The 20754-nt window shown below is 39.8% G+C and overlaps 1 protein-coding gene and 1 long non-coding RNA gene across 9 annotated transcripts in view; one reads left to right on the top strand and one right to left on the bottom strand.

Moving 5' to 3' along the window:
* RAB30 (RAB30, member RAS oncogene family) overlaps nt 1-15627 on the bottom strand; it is an 81974-nt gene extending 66347 nt beyond the window's left edge. Inside the window, exons 1-2 of one of the 3 annotated variants that reach the window (XM_044751708.2) lie at nt 15397-15583; nt 11648-11758 (exon numbers count right to left, since the gene is read on the bottom strand). The gene's annotated coding sequence lies outside the window, so the exon portion shown is untranslated. Of the gene's footprint in view, nt 1-11647; nt 11759-15093; nt 15255-15396 lie in introns of those variants that run through there. The other 2 variants (XM_014840239.3, XM_070490567.1) reach the window with 2 other exon arrangements.
* Nucleotides 15628-15724: 97 nt separating this feature from the next.
* LOC106830607 (uncharacterized) lies at nt 15725-18634 on the top strand. 6 transcript variants are annotated; one of them, XR_011495787.1, is made up of 3 exons: nt 15725-15850; nt 16318-16557; nt 16803-17726. It is a non-coding gene; the product is annotated as an uncharacterized lncRNA (long non-coding RNA). The 6 variants fall into 6 exon arrangements; XR_011495786.1 differs by having other exon boundaries at nt 15733-15894; nt 16803-18634; XR_006516040.2 differs by having other exon boundaries at nt 15761-15899; nt 16803-17724.
* Nucleotides 18635-20754: the final 2120 nt, after the last annotated feature.

The raw sequence follows: 20754 nt of genomic DNA, 5'->3' as shown, positions 1-20754 counted from the left end.
TCCCTCTCCAGCATACCACAGCTCCACGGACTTGGTTTAGACTTTGCATCTAAGTCTCCACCCACATGGAAGGTGGCTGGGACACCCATAGTTACAGAACCATGTACTTGGGGATTTGTTCCTTGCTAGGATTGGATCCTAAAGCAGCACCAAATAGCCTCTATAACTTTGCTCACTGTTCCCTTCTCCTGGGTTGCCCTTCCCACGTTCCTCACTGCCACACAAATCTTACCCATCTTCCATTGCTCAGCCAGATCTACCTGTCTAGCAAGCCATCTCCAATTCCTGTGACTTCATCAGTCCTTCCTGTCTCTAATTACTTTCCACCCTATAGGAGAGCGATGTATCTGTTTGAGTTTTTTTAATTGTGGTAAAATACAAAAAACACAAAATTTACCTTCTTAACCATTTCTAGGTGTACAGTTTAGTAGTCTTAAGTATATTCACATTGTTGTACAACCAATCTCCAGAACTTTTTCATTTTATGAAACTGAAACTACACCCATTAAACAACTTTCCAATTTCCCCCTCCCTCCAACCCCTGGCAACCACCATGCTGCTTTCTGTTTATTTGAGTTTTACCACTCTAGATACCTCATACAATATTTGTCCATGTGTGTCTGGTTTATTTCACTTAGCAAAATGTCAAGGTTCATCCATGTTGTAGCACATGTCAGAATTTCCTTCCTTTTCATGGCTGAATAATATTCCATTGTATGTACAGACCACATTTTGTTCATCTATTCATCTGTCAATGGACACTTGGATTGCTTCCACCTTTTGGCTATTGTGAATAATGCTGCTATGAACATGGGTGTACAGGCGTGTATCTGTTTTATCTACTCTACTTGACTGCGACCTTCTTAATGACAAGGAGTGGATCTCAATAATCTCTATAGTTCTCAAAGTGTCTGATGCATGATGGGCACTCAGTAAATACCTATCAAGAAATCAAGACAGGACTCTGCTTCAAAGATGAGGTGAAAAAATAATCATCTCCCATACAAAATTGCAAAATGGCAGTATTGCACTACAAAAAAGCACAGGCTTTGCAGTAAGACAGTCTTGATCTCTGCATCCTAGATCTGCCTCTTACTAGTCAAATGATCTTAGGCAAGTTACCTAAACTCTCAGAGCTTCAGTTTCCTCATGTGATTTTCACCACAATTAAATAACATAACATATAAAGAAGTTATCACAGGCTTGGCATATTATAAACTCAAAAAATGTTTGCCAGTATTAGTACTATAAAGTTACATAATAAAAGTTACTGATTGCACATACAAACATGCCATTTAGCTTCCTGGCCTTGATAACTTTAAAAGCAAAATGCGTGCAGAATTCTGAGACCAAACAATTTACGGCAAGTCATAGTCAAAACAGAAAGACAGTCCCACAGTAGTAACAAGGAATCGGGATTGGTATCACCAAATGCGGAATCTTGAACTATACAGTTGTAGCTCCAGGAGTTGGAAATCTTGTCACTTCAATGGGACACACTTAAATGTCATACTAAGGATCATCTCACTCAGCAAAGCAGCCTGTACAAGATCTCACGTTTTTCACTCAGGACTACTTGAGGTTTTTTGGTGCCTGGGCTAAATCTATTTTGAATTTAATCATTCATGTTTTGAAGCTTTTAGCAAAAGAATGAAAGAAAGAAATAGCTCTTTATTACTATTTCAGACAGAAGTATTTATTTCAATCTGTCTCAAAGGAAATTGAGCTGCCCACCCTGCTCCCAGTTCCTCTGGGCACTGAATTCCTTTTGAGGTTACTATCTGAATTTTCCAGACCAGAGACATTTCTTCCAAAGTTAGCTCTTAGAAAGTAGAGTTTTTGAGTCTTAGGAGGAAAAGCTTACTCAAGTTTCTTTTTGTCTGCCAAAACAATTAACATTTGACATGACTAATTAAAATGGCTCTCTGAGACAAAATGAGAAACTTGGTTGTGTGAGTAGAGAGAGAGAAGGGAGAAAAAGAGAAGGTAAGAGAAAGTTGCCCAAATGCTAATACTGGCCCAAATACGGCCCCAAGTGACCATAGTCCCTAACTTTCCCAGGACAACCATGACTTCACATAAATTTAACACTATACTGAGATGACTTGTTAAATGGATAACTAAATGTGATTTGATATATATATATATATATATATATATGTACACATATATATTTTGGGGGGGGAAGACTTTGCAATTAAAGGAATTCATAAATAAGAGAGAAAATTCTTTGTCAGACCATGAATCCCAATTTTGGATTCAGAACAATACTGTCACCATATGCCACGTGTCAATGTTAATTTGGCTCCCAAATAATGGCTAAGAGCTACCAGCTGCCCTGCCTATCCAGGATGCTCACACGTACTTCAAGGCCCACCAGGTGATGGGCACCATGCTGAGACCTGACGTACAGGGCCCTGTTTAATCCTCACAACCATCCTACACTCTAAGTATTGGCATTTCCACTCCCTCCTTTTTTATCTCTTTATTTTGAATTAATTTCTAACTTACTAAAAAAGAAAGTTACTAAGAATTCATATATATCCTTCACCCAAATTACTCAGATGGTAATGTTTTACCACATTTGCTTTATTATTCTCTATGTACTTTACCACTGAATACTTAGTATTTCCTTAAGAATAAGGATATTCTCTTATATTTTCACAGTCTGATTATCAAAATCAGAAAATTAATATTGATACTATATCATAATCTAATCTCAACCCGTATTCAAATTTTATCAATTGACCAAGTAATATCCTTTTTGGCAAAAGAAAAAGATTTTCTCTGGTCTAAGATCCAATCCAGAATCATGTGCTGCATTTACTTCCTAGGCTTCTTTAGTCTCCTTTAATCTAGAACTATTCCTCAGTCTTTGTCTTTCAGGACCTTGACACTTTGGAAAAATATAGTCTGCTTATTTTGTAGAATGTTTCTCAATTTGGGTTTATCCGATATTTCTTCATGACTACATTCAGGTTATGCATTTTTGACAGGAATGCCACAAAAGTGATGTCCTTCTCAGATGTTGATTTGTCTCATCACTGGTATTAACTCTGATCATTTAGTAAAAGTAGTTCTGCCATGTTTATCCACCACAAAGTTACTCTTTCCTCCTTTGTAATTAATAAGTATCTTGTGAGAAGATACTTTAGATGAAGCTCCTCTATTATAGATGAGGAATCTGAGGTTCAGAGAAGTTGTCGCTTACCCAAGATCACACAGTTTAAACAGGCCAGAACACAAATTCAAGCTCTAGTTTGTAGGGTCCCATACTTGGGATTCTTCTAAAGCATCCCACTGCCTCCTAAATCAGTCACCAGTGGCTAAAGCAGCCTTGTCCAATGCCCTCACCATGCTCATTGGGGAAACTAATGTGAAGACATCATGCTCACAGAATCCTGGTACTTCCTCTAGTCTTAAGAACTAATATGGTCCTAGCAACTTTGATCTACAGCTGCTTCTAAGTACAAGAAATCCTTAGGCAAGCACTTTATACCCAAGCCTCCCACTCTCTGGGCAATGAACCTGGGAGAGCACTGAAGGAGGAAAAGTCAGCTGGTACTAAAAAGCAGAAAATGGAAACATATATGCATCAGGACACCAGGCTGAACAAGGACAACCTGAAGTCATACCTACCCTAGGACCATCTCACCACACTCTGACCCTTCCACTGGCCATCTGAAACTTTTCTTTTTGAGTTGCCATTTCTTTCTAAATCTTTAAAAATTTTATTTTTGGAATAGATATTACATTGCTAATACATTGATGTGGTTTAAAACTCAACGTGATATACCCACTAGAGTGGTTATAATAAAAAAGACACGTGGGTCGGCCCGGTGGCACAGCAGTTAAGTTCGCATGTTCTGCTTTGGCAGCCTGGGGTTTGCCGGTTCAGATCCTGCATGCGGACATGGCACCACTTGGCAAGCTATGCTCTGGTAGGCGTCCCACGTATAAAGTAGAGGAAGATGGGCACGGATGTTAGCTCAGGGCCAGTATTCCTCAGCAAAAAGAGGCAGATGTTAGCTTAGGGCCAATCTTCCTCAAAAAAAAAAAAAAAAGACACGTAATAACAAGTGTTGGCAATGATGTGGAGAAATTGGAACCCTTATACATTGCTGGAGAGATTGTAAAATGGTGCAGCTGCTGTGGAAAAGAATTTGGCAGTTCCTCAAAAGTTCAAACATAAGAGTTATTACCAGTTGACCCAGCAATTGTACTCCTAGGTACAGACACAAATTAAATTTTATTAAAAATCCACTTGAAAACTTGTATGCAAATGTTTATGGCAGCATTATTCATAATGGCCAAAAAGTGGAAACAACCCAAATGTCCATCAACTGATGAATGGTTAAATAAAATGTGGTGTATCCATACAATGGAATATTATTTGGTAATAAAATGAAATGGAGTACTAGGAAGCCAGCCCCATGGCTGAGTGGTTAATTTTGCACGCTCTGCTTCAGTGGCCCAGGGTTTTGCTGGTTCGGATCCTAGGCGCAGACATGGCACCGCTCATCAGGCCATGTTGAGGCAGCGTCCCACGTGCCACAACTAGAGGGACCCACAACTAAAAAATGTACAACTATGTACTGGGGGGATCTGGAGAGAAAAAGCAGGAAAAAAAAAAAATGAAATGGAGTACTGATGTATGCTACAACACGGACAAACCTTGAAAAGATTATGCTAATGAAAGAAACCAGTCACAAAAGACCACATGTTGCCTGGTGTCATTTATATGAAATGTCCAGAACAGGCAAGTCTACAAAGACAGAAAGTAGATTAATGGTTGCTTGGGCTGGAGGGCCAGAGTGAGGGAGATGGCAAATGACTGCTAATGAGTACAAGGTTTTTTTTCGGGATGATGAAAATGTTCTAAATTGATTTTGGTGACGGTTGCACAACTCTGTGAACATACTAAAAACCACTGAATTATATAGTTTAACTAGATGAATTGTGTGATGTGTGAATTATATCTCAATAAGGCTATTTAAAAAGTCAGTGTTGGGGCCAGCCCCAGTGGCCTAGTGGTTAAATTCAGCATGTCCCACTTCAGCAGCCCAGGTTTGGTTCCTGGGCACAGACCTACACCACTTGTCTGTCAGTGGCAGCTCACATACAAAAAGAGGAAGACTGGCAACAGATGTTAACTCGAGGCAAATCTTCCTCAGCAAAAAAAAAAAATGAAAAAAGAAAAAAAGTCAGTGTTACATAAAATAGTAAATCTTAAGAAATCTCACTACAGGAACCAGCCCAGTGGTGCAGTGGTTAAGTTCGCATCTTCCACTTCAGCAGCCCAGGGTTCACCAGTTCAGATCCCGGGTGTGGACCTAAGCACCGCTTATCAAGCCATGCTGTGGCAGCGTCACACATATAAAATAGAGGAAGATGGGCATGAATGTTAGCTCAGGGCCAATCTTCCTCAGCAAAAAGAGGAGGATGGGCGGCAGATGTTAGCTCAGGGCTAACTTTCCTCAAAAAAAAAAAGAAAGAGAAAAAGAAATCTCACTACACACATATACCTCCCACTCATTCCTATGCCCTGTACCAGTAACCACTTTGTTATTTTATATCCTTCCAGGGTTTCTTTGTGCAAATTCAAATATATTTTCTTACTCTTTCACAAAATATACACTCTTCTCTACCTTCCTCCTTTCACTTAATATATCCTCGGAGGTCTTTCCATATCAGTACTTGGTGAACATCCCAATTCTTGTTTGTAAACAAGAAACTCTTGTTTACACACACCGATTTTCTCTTGTGTAAACATACTGATTTATTTAACCAGTTACCCACTGATGAACACTTAGGGCTGTTTCCAGTCATTTGCTGTTGGCAACAATGATGGGATGTTTGTGCTTTCTTTTTAACTTGGTTTTATCAGGTCACATTCTGCTCTGAGACTACCAGGAAGCAGCACAAGTAGCAGGAACCACTTTAGAATGAGCAGAACTGGGTCTGCATCTGGCCTCCTTTGCTAACTAGCTATGTGACTCTGGACAAGTGACTTGCATTTTCTGAGCCTCGATTTCCTCACTTGTAAAATGGGCAAAATCCCACCTACTGTATCAGGTTGCTTTTAGGGTCAAATAAGATCAAACAGGCTCCCACGGGCCAAATTTGGGACAATCTGTGTACCAAAAAGTGTTAAGTTTGAAAAAAAGGCAGAAGGTTGGTAATGAATTATAACACATTAGGGAAAAAAGAATCTAGGAGTCCAAGTGATACTAAAAAAAAAGGAAAAGAGGAGGAGAGCTGAAACCAAAATCTATAAGAAAAATGCCAGGTAATAAACATAGAAGGAAAGAGACTATTAGAAAGTCATCCTTTCAAGGGCAGGCCGCGTGGCTGAGTGGTTAAGTTCACGAGCTCCATTTCGGCAGCCCAGGGTTTCACGGGTTCAGATCCTGGGCGCAGACACGACACCACTCATCAAGCCATGCTGAGACATGTCCCACGTAGCAGAGCCAGAAGGACCTACAACTAGAATATACAACTATGTACTGGGGGGCTTTGGGGAGAAGAAGAAGAAAATAATAACAAATAAAGAAGTATTTTTTTAAAAGCGCTTTAAAGTTTAAAAGAAAAAAGAAAAAGAAAATCATCCTTTTATAGATACCAGTTGACCTAGGCCAGGATTATAGATAGATGTTAAAAACACTGGATAAAAGTTGTTGAGCAACAGGATATCCAAACAATCTCAAAGTGTCACCCCACAGATAATTTTACTAATTACAAAGAGAAAAGGGTACCCTTACAATGCAGAGATCTGGCAATACACCTCATCCAAACGATCAAACCTCACAGCACCGGTGAGGTCACAAACTGACGTTATGTGTCACCTAATGTGATGCAAGGGCAACTCTTACCACAAATGTTTCACCTCAGTCTAACAATGAGAAAACAATCAGACGAAACCAATTTACGGTCTACAAGGCAACAGACTTGGAATCTTCAAAATTTCAATGTAATAAAAAACAAAAAAGGCAGAGGTACTGTGTGCTACATTAAAGGAAACTGAAGAGACACAACAACTTTGTATAAGTAATCCTTGATTAGATCCTGGGTCCAAAAGAAAAAAAAATACGGTTATAAACAACCTTGAAACAATCAGGGAAATTCAAAAAATATTATTGTTTCAATGTAATGGTATTGTGGTTACATGGAGAATGTCCTTGTTCTTAAGGGATACATGCTCCAGCGCTTAGAGATAAGGTGCTGTGATGTCTGCAACTCACTTTCAAGTGGTTTAGAAAAAAATGTGTGCCTGTGTACACAGAAAAAGCAAATGAATCTAGATGAAGGGCGTATGGAGCATTCACTGTCATATTTTTGCAATTTTTCTATATGTTTGAAATTTTTCAAAATAAATTGGGGAAAAAAATCAAATAAAACATGTAAACCACCTGGCACCCATTAGCTCACACCACGGCTTCGGCTAACTCAATAGATCCACAGAAAGCTCCTCCTCCTGTGCCTATAGGTAAAATGAGTGGCATCAAAGTAAATGCCACCAGCCAGTCCTGCCTTTTTGAAGCTTATACTTTTGATCAGAAGGTAAAGCAAAAACAGGAGGCCGATGGAGAAGCAGTATGGTTTTGGTTCCTGAAAATCTACCTAGGGCCTACATCTGCAAATTTTCTTAAGCTAGGTAACTTTAAAAAACAAAACAAGTTACTTAACCTCACCAAGAACTGTTTCCTCATTTATATGGAAAAATGGAACTAAAATCTATCACCTAGGATTGACAGAATAAGAGAGCATACATAATACACATTTGTAAAGCACTCTTTATTGAAAACTCTCGTTAAAAGACATTAGTCTCCTAGAATAAAAGTGAGGAAGAAGAAAAGCTCCTGGGTGGTTCCACCTTTGTTTCCCCATCAGAACACCCAGCACAGGGTCTTGCATTTAGCTTATGCTCACAAACATTGGTTAAAGAAAGTAACTATAGCACATTATGAGACAGAATGCCTAGAAAAAGTCTTTCAGGCTACAAATGTCATTGGAATTAAAGGAAAAATTGATATGAGCTGGCCCAAAGATGGCAGCACCTTAACAACAGCACATATTTATGTGCGCATAAATTTGATAAAGCCCTTTTACACACATTATCTCATTTAAGCCTCACAATAATACCCATTTTATAGATGAAGAAACTGAGGCTTGAAAAGATAAATTACTCACATAGCACACAGATCAAATTTGTGTTTGCTCCACCCAGACACAAAAGAATGGAAACGATTGGCATTGTAATGGAATGGAAATAATTCACAGTTCAGGATCCTTATAATCTCTTCCCCAGGGTCTCTGCCCAACAGTGAGTCACTGCTGGCCACTGCTAAAACTCATACCTTTTCTACAGAAAAATGCCAAAAATCTGCCCTGGGATTGCTTATATTGATAAGGAGAAAGATGAACAATCAGGCCTTTAACCACTTGCTTCAGATATTTAAAAAGTGGAGCTTAAATTCCCCTTTCTAGTGTGGTTGTGAGACTGAGACGGAGAGGAAGTGAGCAGAAGAGGTTATTTTCATCTCAAGGTTGATGGCGTCCACATTTTAGTGAAGTTAAACATAACTCAAAACTAAAATTGTTCTGCAGATTTTTCTGGGGAAAGCTCTTGGTTGCTTTATTGTTTCACTTCACTTTTCAAACATCATGCTGTGTTGCAGGCAGAGATAATTGTATTTTATTTCTCTCTTCCAGAGGTTTCCACATTATTTACATATCAACCTTTATCACAGCCATCAGAAAAACCAGCAGGAACTCTGTGATTCCATTTTTGCCCACTTTCTGTACACGCACCACAACTTCCTTCCTTAGTAAGAGAGCGTAGCCCACATGCCTAATGGACTTGGCAAAGGGATGTAGAAATGGAACAAAGACTGCTGATAAGAACTTAAATCAGGGGCAATTAAAGAGAAACTGTTCATGTCCTCTGACCCAGCATTTCTACCCCTAGAAATCTATCCTTCAGAAATATTCCCAGGAGTTCACCACCGCAGGATGCGTACTCCAATGCTCGCCACAGCAGTGTCCAAGAACGATTAAAATGAGTAAGTTAGAGCAATATGCAAATACATGGGACAAATGCCCAAAATACATTAAGAGAGCAAGCAGAATAATACGTATTGTAATAATATCATTAGTATATGTGTGGGAAAAAAATGACAGAGGAATACATCTCAAAATCTCAACAGTTGGTTATGAGGTGGAATTAAGGGCAACTCTCCCTATGTATTTCATTGTGTATTTATGTAATGAATTTTGATTAGTCTAATGTTATGTCTAGAATCAAAAACCAAATTTAAGATACATATTTATCTTAAATTTATTTTGTATTTAAATACCAGTTCCCATCCTTTCCTCTTCACTTTGGAAACAGCTAGTGCTCCACCTGCATCACCACCTCTAGTCATATCACAGATCAGCGCCAGCTGCAGAAGTTTGCATTCTTGTACAATGACAGGATCATGTTTCAGAAAGGACATAAAACATTACTCACAATATCCCCGACAAGTGGTATTCCAGCCCATAAGTTGATCAAATACTTGCAGTGACCAAGAAAATCACTGCCTTCTGAAGCAGCCCTTGATGTCTTCTAGCTTTGCCGTGACATTCTTAAAGACGACATTCAGGAATGGCAACGCTTCTAGACACCAACAGCTACAATATGTTAGGCTAAGGAAACGGAATCATTACCACATCCAAGAAAACTAACATTGTTACTGATTATCTAATATGCAGCTCCCATTCAAATTTCTCCAATTGTCCCAAAAACGTCTTTAATAGCTTTTATTTAAGTGCAGGATCCAACCAAGGGCTACATGTTGCATTTGGTTGTCACAGCTCTTTAGACTCCTTTAATCTAGATCAGTCCCCCATACATTTTGTTTTATTTTATTTTGTTTGTCTTTCATGACATTGACATTTCTGAAGATCACAGGCCAGCTGTTTTGCAATATGTCCCACAATCTGGATTTGCCTGATTAGTTCCTCATGATTACATTTAGGTTAAACACTCCTGGCAAGAATTCTGCATTGGTGATGTTGTTTACTTCCCATTGCATCAGGTTGTCTAATCACACTAAGTTTTCTGGTTCTTCATTTTGTCATTGTGGGTACTAAGCAAGCATCAGCCAATAAATAAAATATTAAAAACAATAAATGAGTAGAATGTTAAAAACAGCTACCATGAGCACCAGTTATAGAATGTATAGTGCCAGACATTTAAAATATATTACCTCATTTAAACATCACAACACTCTTGCAAAGAAACAGAGATTCAAAGAGGTTAAGTAACTTGCCCAAGAACATACATGTGGTGACAGAAAAATGCAAGCATGCACATGTGAACTCACACACGTGCAGACATACACATTTTAACATATGATCTCAGGGGTTCATGGTCTCCTTGGGGATCCTTCGGGGACAAGTTAAGAACCCCTACTTTAGACCAATCTACAGGAGGCCTACCTAGTTTTAGAGTTGGATTCCTACAGCAAAGAAACTGAAAATAAATCATCTGAGGTCCATAGAAAATTCTCCCATACTTGGAAATGTTCTTACTTGGAGAGGGGCCACATTTCCACCATAATTGAGAAAATAGGGTAATGGTTCCATAAACTATTATAACATTCTGGTGTTTGTTTGTTTGGCTTGATTTTTACTATTCTGCAACAAAATGAGAAAAATAAAGACAATGTAGAGAATTTTTTATAAAGCTAAATGTTTTCTAATTTAAAAATTATACTCTTCCTAAAACCTTTGATACTAAATGTGCTTTATTTTATGAGATAAAAGTGAAGGAGGATATTTAAAAAATATATCTTTACTATAGGAAAATAACCATTTTCAACAGTTCATCCAATTTTATCTTATTTTTTGTAATTTTACTTATCTATAAAACTAAAAAGTCTGCAACCCACTGATTTAGGGAACTCTATACAAATAAAGTAATTTTTGAGAAACTAATTTGAGTAAAGGAAGTTCAGCCCAAAAAGAAACCAGATATGAAATATTTCTGAATTTCCCTAAAAGTCATCCACAAAACATCTCAAAGGCTGCCGGGCTCAGGAAGACACTTCAATGCATTTGTTAAAAGCATTTTACTTTTGATATTTGCATTACTAATTGCTCTCTTCCAGTGTGTTGATATTTCCTGCTTTTGAATGGGCCCTTGGTGACTTAGGTTAGTTCATTCAATCAACAAACATTCACAGAGTCCCTAATTTTGCAAGGCATTCTATTAGGTGCCTGGGAACACAGCCTGCAGAGTTCTTTCTTGCCTTCATGTCTCAGGTCAAAGGTCACCTGCCATCTTGTGGACACTGCCCCTCCGCCCAGTAAGGAAGAATGAACACCTCCCACAGGGCTGTGCTCTCCTAGCGGCCTACATACCTCTGCGTATGTGATTATTTGTTTATGTGTGTCTCCCTCACCCAAACAAATTCTTCCAATGCAAATGCTATCTGAGTCAATGCTGTATTCCAGCACAGTACACATATAGCTGAGGATCAGTACAAATTAATGGAATAAATATACTTTACAGATGAGGAAACTAAAGCTCAGAAAAAGAACATGATATGTCCAACATGACACAGCTAATGATTAAGTAGTACTCGGTCTTAGAAAGCCTCACCAGAGCTTTCTTCTATTCCATCATGCCGCATCACACACGGACAGGATGAGTGAGAGAAAGATCTTAGATGTCTTCCTGGAACCTCAAACTCAACATGTCCAGAAGTCCCTCCTTCTCAAAAAAAGAACAAACAAAAACCAGACATTTAAAATACATTATCTCATTTAAACACCACAACAATCTTGCAAAGAAATACTGGTCCCCATCTCCTTCCTGTAAATGGCAAACCCAGTGGCTCAAGGAAAAACTAGAGTCATTTTGACTCCCTCTTCTCCCTATCCCCACATCTAATTAGTCAACAATCTTATCAATTATAATCTTCAAACTTAGTGTCTCTCCGATCTCTTGCCTTCTCTCCAAGCCCTCTGCCACCACCCTAGATCCAGGCCATCATAATCCCTCACATAGGCTACAAAAATGACTTCCTATTTGGTCTTCACATATTCACTTTGGCCAATTCTCTCTAATTTCTTCTCCACTTAGCCACGGTGATGTCTTTAATATCATTCTAGACTTGTAATTCATCCAGCTAATTAAAAGCCCTTCACTAGGTCCTAATACTCTTAGGATAAAGACCAAATTCCCCTGTAGCTCAGAAAACTGCCCCCTCTCTAGCCTCTGCCCACCTCTCCAGCCTCATTCTTCTTCGTTCTGGTCTCTCTCCCCTCACTTTGCCCCCATATACTGACCGAGCTCCTTTCAAATTCTCATACCACTCTTTCCTTTACACTTTGAAAATGCAGTTCCCTCTGTCAGAAACCCTTTTTCCCCCTCAAAGCACCTTCCATTGCCATCCTAAATTACTTCCACTCACTCTTCAAGTCTCTTGAAATGTCACTTCTGGCAGGAAACCTCCCCTGATTCCCCCAGACCAGAGGAGAGCACTAGGTAGGCATTCCTATTCCACCCTGTAGTACATCCCCCTTTGGCAATAACATTCCCATTGCAATGCAATTACTTGTCCAATGATTGTCTCTTCTACTAGAATATAAACTCCATGAGGGCAGGGGAAGCTTCTCTTTTCACTGATGTAGCCACAGCCCTCAAAACACAATAGCTGCTCAATTAATACCTGTTGTCAGAATGACAGGCTGGGGCCAGATTGTAATGGGCTACTACACGAGGCCAAGTAAACCAAGGTGCAAGGACCATTATCCCTTTGCAAATATGTAAACTGAGGCAGAAAGAAATGCAGTCATTCAAGGTCACAGAGATAGCAGTGATGGAGCCAAAGCTAACCCATCATTCAGCTCATTTCTCCTCCTTAAAACACTAAAAAGCGTGGGTAGGAGAGGGAGCATCTTAGAAGAAGAAAACTAGGAATGAGAAAATGGTGAGAGAGAGGTTCAAGATGACAGCTTCTGAATCTGCGTGTCACACTCATTGCCTCCAGATGGACAGCAGTTAAGACTTTCCATGCCCAGAGAAGCACAAACATTAAACAAACAAACATTGCCACCACACCCTTCTCCTTAAGAGGGGGGCATAAAATAACAAACTTCCTTCATCCACAAAGGAGAAGAAACCACAGGAGGGAAAGCTGTTGCCATGCCAAGTGTCTTCAAAAAAACAAACAGGCAGGCTGGCCACCTGGACTGCTCCTCAACAATCAACAGGGAAGGGAGGGGAAAAGACAGTCTTTCCACCACTTTCTGGAGGAGGGATAAGAAAAAAAAATGCATTAAATGAGGCAGAAGTCTTTTGAAGTCTACTTATCCTTTGGGAATTATGAGAACAATTCATGTAAAGCATTTAAAAACCTTGCTAACCCACTGGCAGTTCTTACTACAGGTACCAATGAAAGGGAAAGTAGCATAAGCTCCACTCCAACATTTCACTGTCCACATGCTGCTGGGGCCAAATGATGTCTGTCACAGAAGCCACAAACCAGGCCAAGGGGTCAGGCTCGTTGTTGCTCATCCTGACTAGCACCAATTGCAAGAAAAAGAAAAGGCAAAGCCACTTCAAAGAGGACTCTGTAGAATAAACATTCACACAGTCTATAGCTACCCTGGACTTTCTGGGTGAAGAGGTTATTCAGAGACTGGAAAGAGACTTAGAGAAAGAGACGTGATACACTGGTTGAAACAGGGAGATTTTGAAACAGAGAGGAAAACGATAATTACAAATGGAAACACTAGGGGAAGAAACTGAAAGAACTTCAAGAGATGTAGAGGGGTAGGGAAAGAAAGGTACAAGGGAAAAGGGTAGGGTGCCCAGAAAAGCAGACAGTAAGCAACAGAGAGACGAAGAGAGAGGCAAAGCCAGGCAGCCCATCTTTTCCCAAATCCCAAAGCTGCTCATTGTATCCCAATAAATCACTCTCCTACAAAGCCCATACAATGGACTGTCCTTTGCATTCAGTAACAAGCAGCATTTAACGAAGCATCGCCCAGCTGCAACTTTGAAGACCTAAGTGTCTGAATTTAAAATGAACAAAATTGGTTCAGCATCAGAAGACAACCAGTAATGACTTTCCCCCTATGCCTGACTGGGCTACGAAAAGGTTTGGTATTTTAGAGTTAAGCATAAAACACTCTGGCATTTCTCCTTCTTTTGACATTCCAAGAGGGGGTGTGGTTGACCCCAGGTCCATTCATTTCCAAGGTTGTAGATCTCTCAGCAAAGACTGGCCCCATCTGTTCTGGAGTCAGCCAGCTGTTTATCTGAAAGTAACATATTTATTGCACTAATCATCCTAATAATTCTTACAAGAACAGAGCCAATATCACACAAGTCAGAATGCTTTCCGTCCTGTTTAATGTGTCAGTTCGTTTAAAAACAAAAAGCAAAAAAACCATGCTATGCTCCTCGGTTTCCCTGGTCAGGATCACTCTACTTTTCAGTAATGGCAAATGAAGGTTAACAGCGCTTCTAACTTTCCCTTTCCCTAACATGTTAAAATGAACCCAGGTTTCCCTAATGATCGCTTTCCCAAGCTATTTGTGACTGGTGACTTGCCTCAGGAAACAGCAGCTCATTATGGTACCATTGTCAGTGGCAAGGAGCCTATCGCAATGTAATTTAAAACACACAAGCACAAATCTGTCGGCTCCACTTCCAAACAATCCTGAAATCCTGCAGTCAGGAGAGGAAAAACACTTAACAAAAATGCTGCTTCCAGTAGCCTAAGAGAACCATCCCCAGACACGTGAAATGTTTCTGACTGGCACGGAGTGCACCAATAAAGGACACTGTCACCTCAAATCAGCAGAAAAGGCAAGACAAACGATCATAGACACACATAAAATAGAGCCCCACAAAACTTAACCTACTCAGAAGCACGCTCATCTAAAAAAACAGTGTGTGCTAGCTCAAGCGACACAGAAATGTGCTGAAGTAGTGCGACCACATTAAATCAGTGTCTCCATTTCTCCCCACGCATCACCCCTTCCCACTCAAACCTCAGCCCTAGGGCTGTATGTGACAGGACTGCAGTCCCCCACCTCTGCCGCCTTCTGATCTTCCAAGAGCACTTCCCAACATCCTCCCCAGCCCATTCCCCTCTCCAAGCCTCAAAAAGGTTGAGGAGAGTTGCGACTAGGGAATTGGCAAGCATTGGTCCTCTGGCGGGGGAAGGTTGCTGGAGTTGTTCTTTGCAGTGACCCAAATTGCACGGAGCTTTTCGCTTAGCAGCTCTTACGAGCACCTCCCAATCCTCCCGCCCCCATCTTCCCAAAAGAAAGCCTTGAGAACTAAGCGGGAGGAATAACTTGGTAGAACCATTTGAATAAATCACTTCAACTCACCTGGTTTGGGATTTTTCTCCCCACCCCAGACATAAACAGAAATGATGTGCGAATGAGTCACGCACGCAAGAGAAGCTGTTGCGTTGTCCTAAGTCCAAGGGCTGGAGTCAGTCCCTGCCCTGGTGCTGCTGCTAGTCTTAGCTCAGCTGGAGCGAGCGGCAATCGCAAGCCCAGCAGCAGCAGGGGGGTGGATAGACCGTAGCACAATGAATGCAGTGAGGTTTTTGCAATGACATCATCTCTCTGTCCAAAAGGCCCCAATAGCCATGCTCAGGAGCGCTGCATTCTGGGAATTGTAGTCTTCTTAGGGCCTGGCAGGAGGACGAGGCTAACGCCGGAACTACAATGCCCAAAATGCGCCAAGGTCAGACGCGCCCGGAGCTGGTGAAGGGAGCTAAGGAGACTCGGCCGCCATGTTAGGAATGCTGGGACGATTCCGTGGAGCCAGGCTAAGGTTTTTAGGGAGCCCTGAAGCCAACTGGCGGTGCGGTGGGGACGGTGAGGTGAAGGACAGGCCGGTCGGAGAGCTGGGGCCCCGACCTGGGAACTGCGGGGGTGGAGGCGGCATGGGGGGACAGAGGTAGGGCGGGTCCGGCTGGAGGCGGCATCAAGAGGCCTCGGCCTCACGGTCTTGCAGGAGTTGTATAGGCCGCCTACGCCTCTTGCTCCATTTTCTAACTGAGGTGTTGAAGGCGTCACTTTACTTCTGGGCGCAGAGTGTCATTTAGACCTTCTAGCAGGACAGTTGGGGCGGTTGGGTGCAGGGACCCGGGGCGGCGACCCTCTCACCTTTGGTCGGAGAAGCTTCCACCCACGGAGTTGGGCTGTTCCTCCCCAATTTATTTTTATCCTCTTGTCATTTATTTTTAACCTTCCTTACCACTCCCCAAGGTTTCGGACCCTCATTGGTTTTTCATACAGGAATGGTTTGCGAAAGGGTCCAAAGAAATCAATGTTGCAAGGTAGCCAAGCTGGAAAGGGACTGTGCGTTGGCCCCACAGTTAAGAAGACAAGGAGAGCCTAAAGCAGTAACGCGCCCGCTGTGAAACGACGTCCCGGAGAAAGCAGGGAGATGTTGAAAGGGGATGTTGTTGATTATAGGCCTGTTGATGGCTGACGATCGGTTCCGAAGTAACACGGGTTCTTGGCTAAACCTACAGTGTACGTAAAATACTGTGGAGACGGGATGTTCATTAGCTTGGATAACCAACTTATTTTAAAAAATACCTTTAGTGTTTAATTTGTGGTGCTCCATGTATACGACTAATTTAAAAAAAAAATTTTTAATTAATTAACTGAAACCAAAGTCACTGGTCTTTAAGTTACTTAGGCCGGTATCTCAAATGAACTGTGTTTTTTTCCCAGTTATATTACTAAAACAATGCTGTGTGTTTGTTCTTTTTCAGAGTCTGTCTACAGTGTGGGAAGATGGGGAATTTCTTTACACTCCTGAGGGTGTCTGAAGGGTGAAAAATGCTGATGATGTGCTGTTTTTCTCCTTCCCTTTTGCATATTATTCTGAAAACAAAATTAACTAGTTACTTTGGATCATTAAGAGTCGGCACGTCACCTGTTAGGAGTTAATGAAATTATAGCTGATAAACGGATTCTTCTGTCAAAGAAAGGCTAAACAGAGTGATTACAGATAACAAAAATGTGGTAGAAGCAGTCTCTCAGATGTATGCAGATAACTACAAAAACAGTGTTGTGAAGAATGATCTTATGTGTCATGTTTTGGGCAACAAGTCACAAGATAAATGGCTTTGTTTCATTTTTAAACAAAGGTGATACGTATTGGTCTCATCCATGAATACAGCAGTGGGGAGGACTCATGGAAATATTTGTTATTTAGAAATACCTTCTTTGCAAGTAATGGTGGTAGGTATAGGAAAAGGAACAAAACGTTTAGTATTTTCTTTCCCACCTCCAGTATAATTATAGTAGTGTTTTAGGCGTAATAGAAATAAGAGAGCCTGGACAGGTTTACATTTAGGCTTAGTTTCAGACTCTTAAATTATTTTTAGAGGTTGATGATTCAGAGATGTTCTTGCCTTTTATACAAACTTACAGTGAATATTGTTCATTTTACAAGGTATTTCTTTATATAAGCAATAACCTCCTTGATCTGATACTATGGAGGACACATTTGTGGGAGGGAAAAAACCAGCAGATTTCTCAGAAATCTTGTATGTGAGAAATGAGACCTGTGTAATGTAGAGATTTCTATAATTTGTCATGTGTCGTATGTTTGGGTAGTTTGAAGTTTTCCCAGCCTTATACCCAATGGACATCTAACCATAAAGAAATGAAACAAATCTAAGTAATGTCTAAAAAAAGACTCCATTTTTTAGCCCTTAACTTTTAGGGGAAAAAAAACCATAAATTTCTTTACAAATTTCATTTATAAAATTAATATTTCAGAAGTTGTTGATGCTAGCTTCTGCAAGAATAACCTCAGTGTCCTGGAGAAAACACTGTGTTAGGAGAACTTTGGAAGGTGGATTTAGAAATGCCTTAGGTAGATAAAGAAACCAACGTTTTCATCTCTCAAAAAAGAATTAGGACATTTGTTTGTATTATAACTATAGGTAGCTCATTAAAGAGTATTGAGTCAGTTGCTGTTAGAGCAAGAGTTTTTTCAACAGGGTTAAGTGTCAGGATCACCTATAGAACTCTTAAAGATACTAATCTCCAGGGTTGGAACAAGCTATTCTGTATTTTTAAAACTCTGTAGTCCACGTCCCATTATTTGTATTTTTTGTGGTGTGTCGCACTAGTAACAAAAGATTTCGTAAAGATTTCAGATTTATTACTAATAATACACATAAAGGAATTTTGAAAATGTGTAGATGAGGACATCACCTAGGGATCAATTTATACATGGTAGTTGGAGGGGAGGTTGGAAGGGAAGAGAAGATCTGTTTTAGCCTTAAGAATACCACAATATCCTGACTTAACTAGCTGTTTCTTAGAGTGAGGGTTTAGCCTAATGCTAAGAAAGTCTGATTATTAGAGAGACTTATCCAGTAAGAGCTTGGTGTTACAACAAGATTAAGGTAGAGCTATTTAGATATTTAAAAGAAACTGAACTACCTAGACAGAGGCAACAAAATACTAGAATTTTCTGAAAATTTAATAACTTGCTTTAAATCCTAAATTTTAAAAATTATTGATGTATTTTTTTATTGTGATAACATTAGTTTATAACATTCCATAAATTTCAGATGTACATCATTATATTTCCTTTTCTGTGTAGATTACATCATGTTCACCACCCAAAGACTAATTACAATCCATCACCACACACATGTGCTTAATCACCCCTTTTGCTCTCCTCCCTCCCCGCTTCCCCTCTGGTAACCACCAGTCCAATCTCTCTCTATGTGATTGAGTGTTCTTTTTATTTTCTACTTAGGAGTAAGATCTTATGGTATTTGCTTTTCTCCCTTTGATTTATTTCACTTAGCATAACATCCTCAAGGTGCATCCATGTTGTCACAAATGGCCAGATGTCATCATTTTTTATGACTGACTGGTATTCCATTGTGTGTATATACCACATCTTTATCCATTTGTCCCTTGATGGGCACCTGGGTTGCTTCCAAGTCTTGGCTCTTGTGAATATGCATCAGTGAATGTCGGGGTTCCTGTATCTTTACGAATTCATGTTTTCATGTTCTTTGGATAAATACCCAGCAGTGGAATAGTTAGATCGTATGGTAGTTCTAGTCTTAATTTTTTGAGGAATCTCTATACTGTTTTCCTTAGTGGATGCACCAGTTTGCACTCCCAACAGCAGTGTATAAGAGTTCCCTTCTCTCCACATCCTCTCCAACACTTATTTCGTGTCTCGTTAATGAGAGCAATTGCGACAGGAGTGAGGTGATATCTCATTGTAGTTTTGATTTTCATTTCCCTGGTAGTTAATGATGTTGAACATCTTCTCTTGTGCCTGTTGATGTTAGCTTAGTATTCTTGATATTTGGATATATGGTATATAATAGAGTATCCTTTTTTTTTAGCTCTAAATTCTTTGACTTAATTGCTAAATTTGGGGTCTTTACATTCAGAATCCTGTAACGTTCTTTCATCCCTACCTGTCAAGGAATAAAGATAAGACCCAAGAAAACAAGCATTTGAAATTCTTAAAGCAGCCCCAAGAGTCAAACACTTAATGGGTCCATCTTCTTAGAGCAAAAAGATTTTGGAGATGGTACATGAAAACTGACTGCCTTTAGTGTTTTGGAGAATAATACCAGTGGCCTCTGGATTCCTATTGCTTCAGTTTGAAATTTATCTTGAATGGCTTGCTCAGTATCACAGAAATTAGTAACATTCTAAGCTTCAGTGACAATATAGCTTCATAGCAGTGTTGGTGAGGATTAAACAAAATAATCTATGTAAAGCATTTAGCAAAGGACTTTGAGACATGTAAATTTGTTTTGGATTTTTTAAGTTTTTAAAAAGTAGTCCCAGAACAGTTAGGGCCCCGAGGACAGGGATTACCTCAGATGTACTTTTTCAACAGTTTGTTAAATCAAACTTGTATGACTAAGTTCTTATCAAAATACAGTTCCATTTCTTCCTTTGATATAGTGAAGATATAGGGCAACAATCTTTTTTCAACCCATACCATATAAGGAATGCAAAATAATAAGAGGTTATGGTAGTGCCTGGAGTGGCTAAAGTAAAAAAAATTACGTAACAGTAAGATTTTGCTTGTGCACCTGTACAGCTTAAAAAGCCCACAGTTGATTATGAAAATCAGGTCCTGTCTTCATTGAGAATCGCTGTAGCTAATTCTCTAGAAGAAAATGATGTTCTAAATTATGAAAAATGTTTCATGCCTTACAAAGTTCTAAAGTAATGCTTTTATATTCCAAGCTATGAGAGAACAGCTGTCTGTCACGTTGTCTGCCTTTCTGTATCTGTTTTCCAAAGTAGAAACAATTTTCTTACCTGTCTCAGAAATGAAATCCCAGCAACCCAAATGCAATATAGACCTAACAGTTACATTAGGGATTATTCTAACCTGATCACAGAGTTGAGACAAGCAAATTTAAGGGGGAAAAAGAGAAAAACATTTTACCAAAAGATCTTTCCAGACCTCACCTTAGATTGAGTTAAATGTTTTCTAATGTACGTTTCTGTAAGTGTACATAGATGAACATGCCATTCAGGGTTCAACAGTTGGAGTTTCCCAGGGAAGATCTTTAATTCTGGAAACTTTTAATATTTCATATTTTAAACATTTTGAGTTAACAATATTCTGGAAAAATTAAAACATTTTCTAGGTTAGTCAACCCACTGTTGTGTTTGTAACAAACACAATTTTAGCTGCTAGATTTAATATGCCAC

Source organism: Equus asinus, chromosome 20 (genome assembly GCF_041296235.1).
Source record: "Equus asinus isolate D_3611 breed Donkey chromosome 20, EquAss-T2T_v2, whole genome shotgun sequence".
Classification (NCBI taxonomy): Eukaryota; Metazoa; Chordata; class Mammalia; order Perissodactyla; family Equidae; genus Equus; species Equus asinus.
The sequence above is the reverse complement of the archived record's forward strand: the minus strand, read 5'-3'. Positions and strand labels throughout refer to the sequence as shown.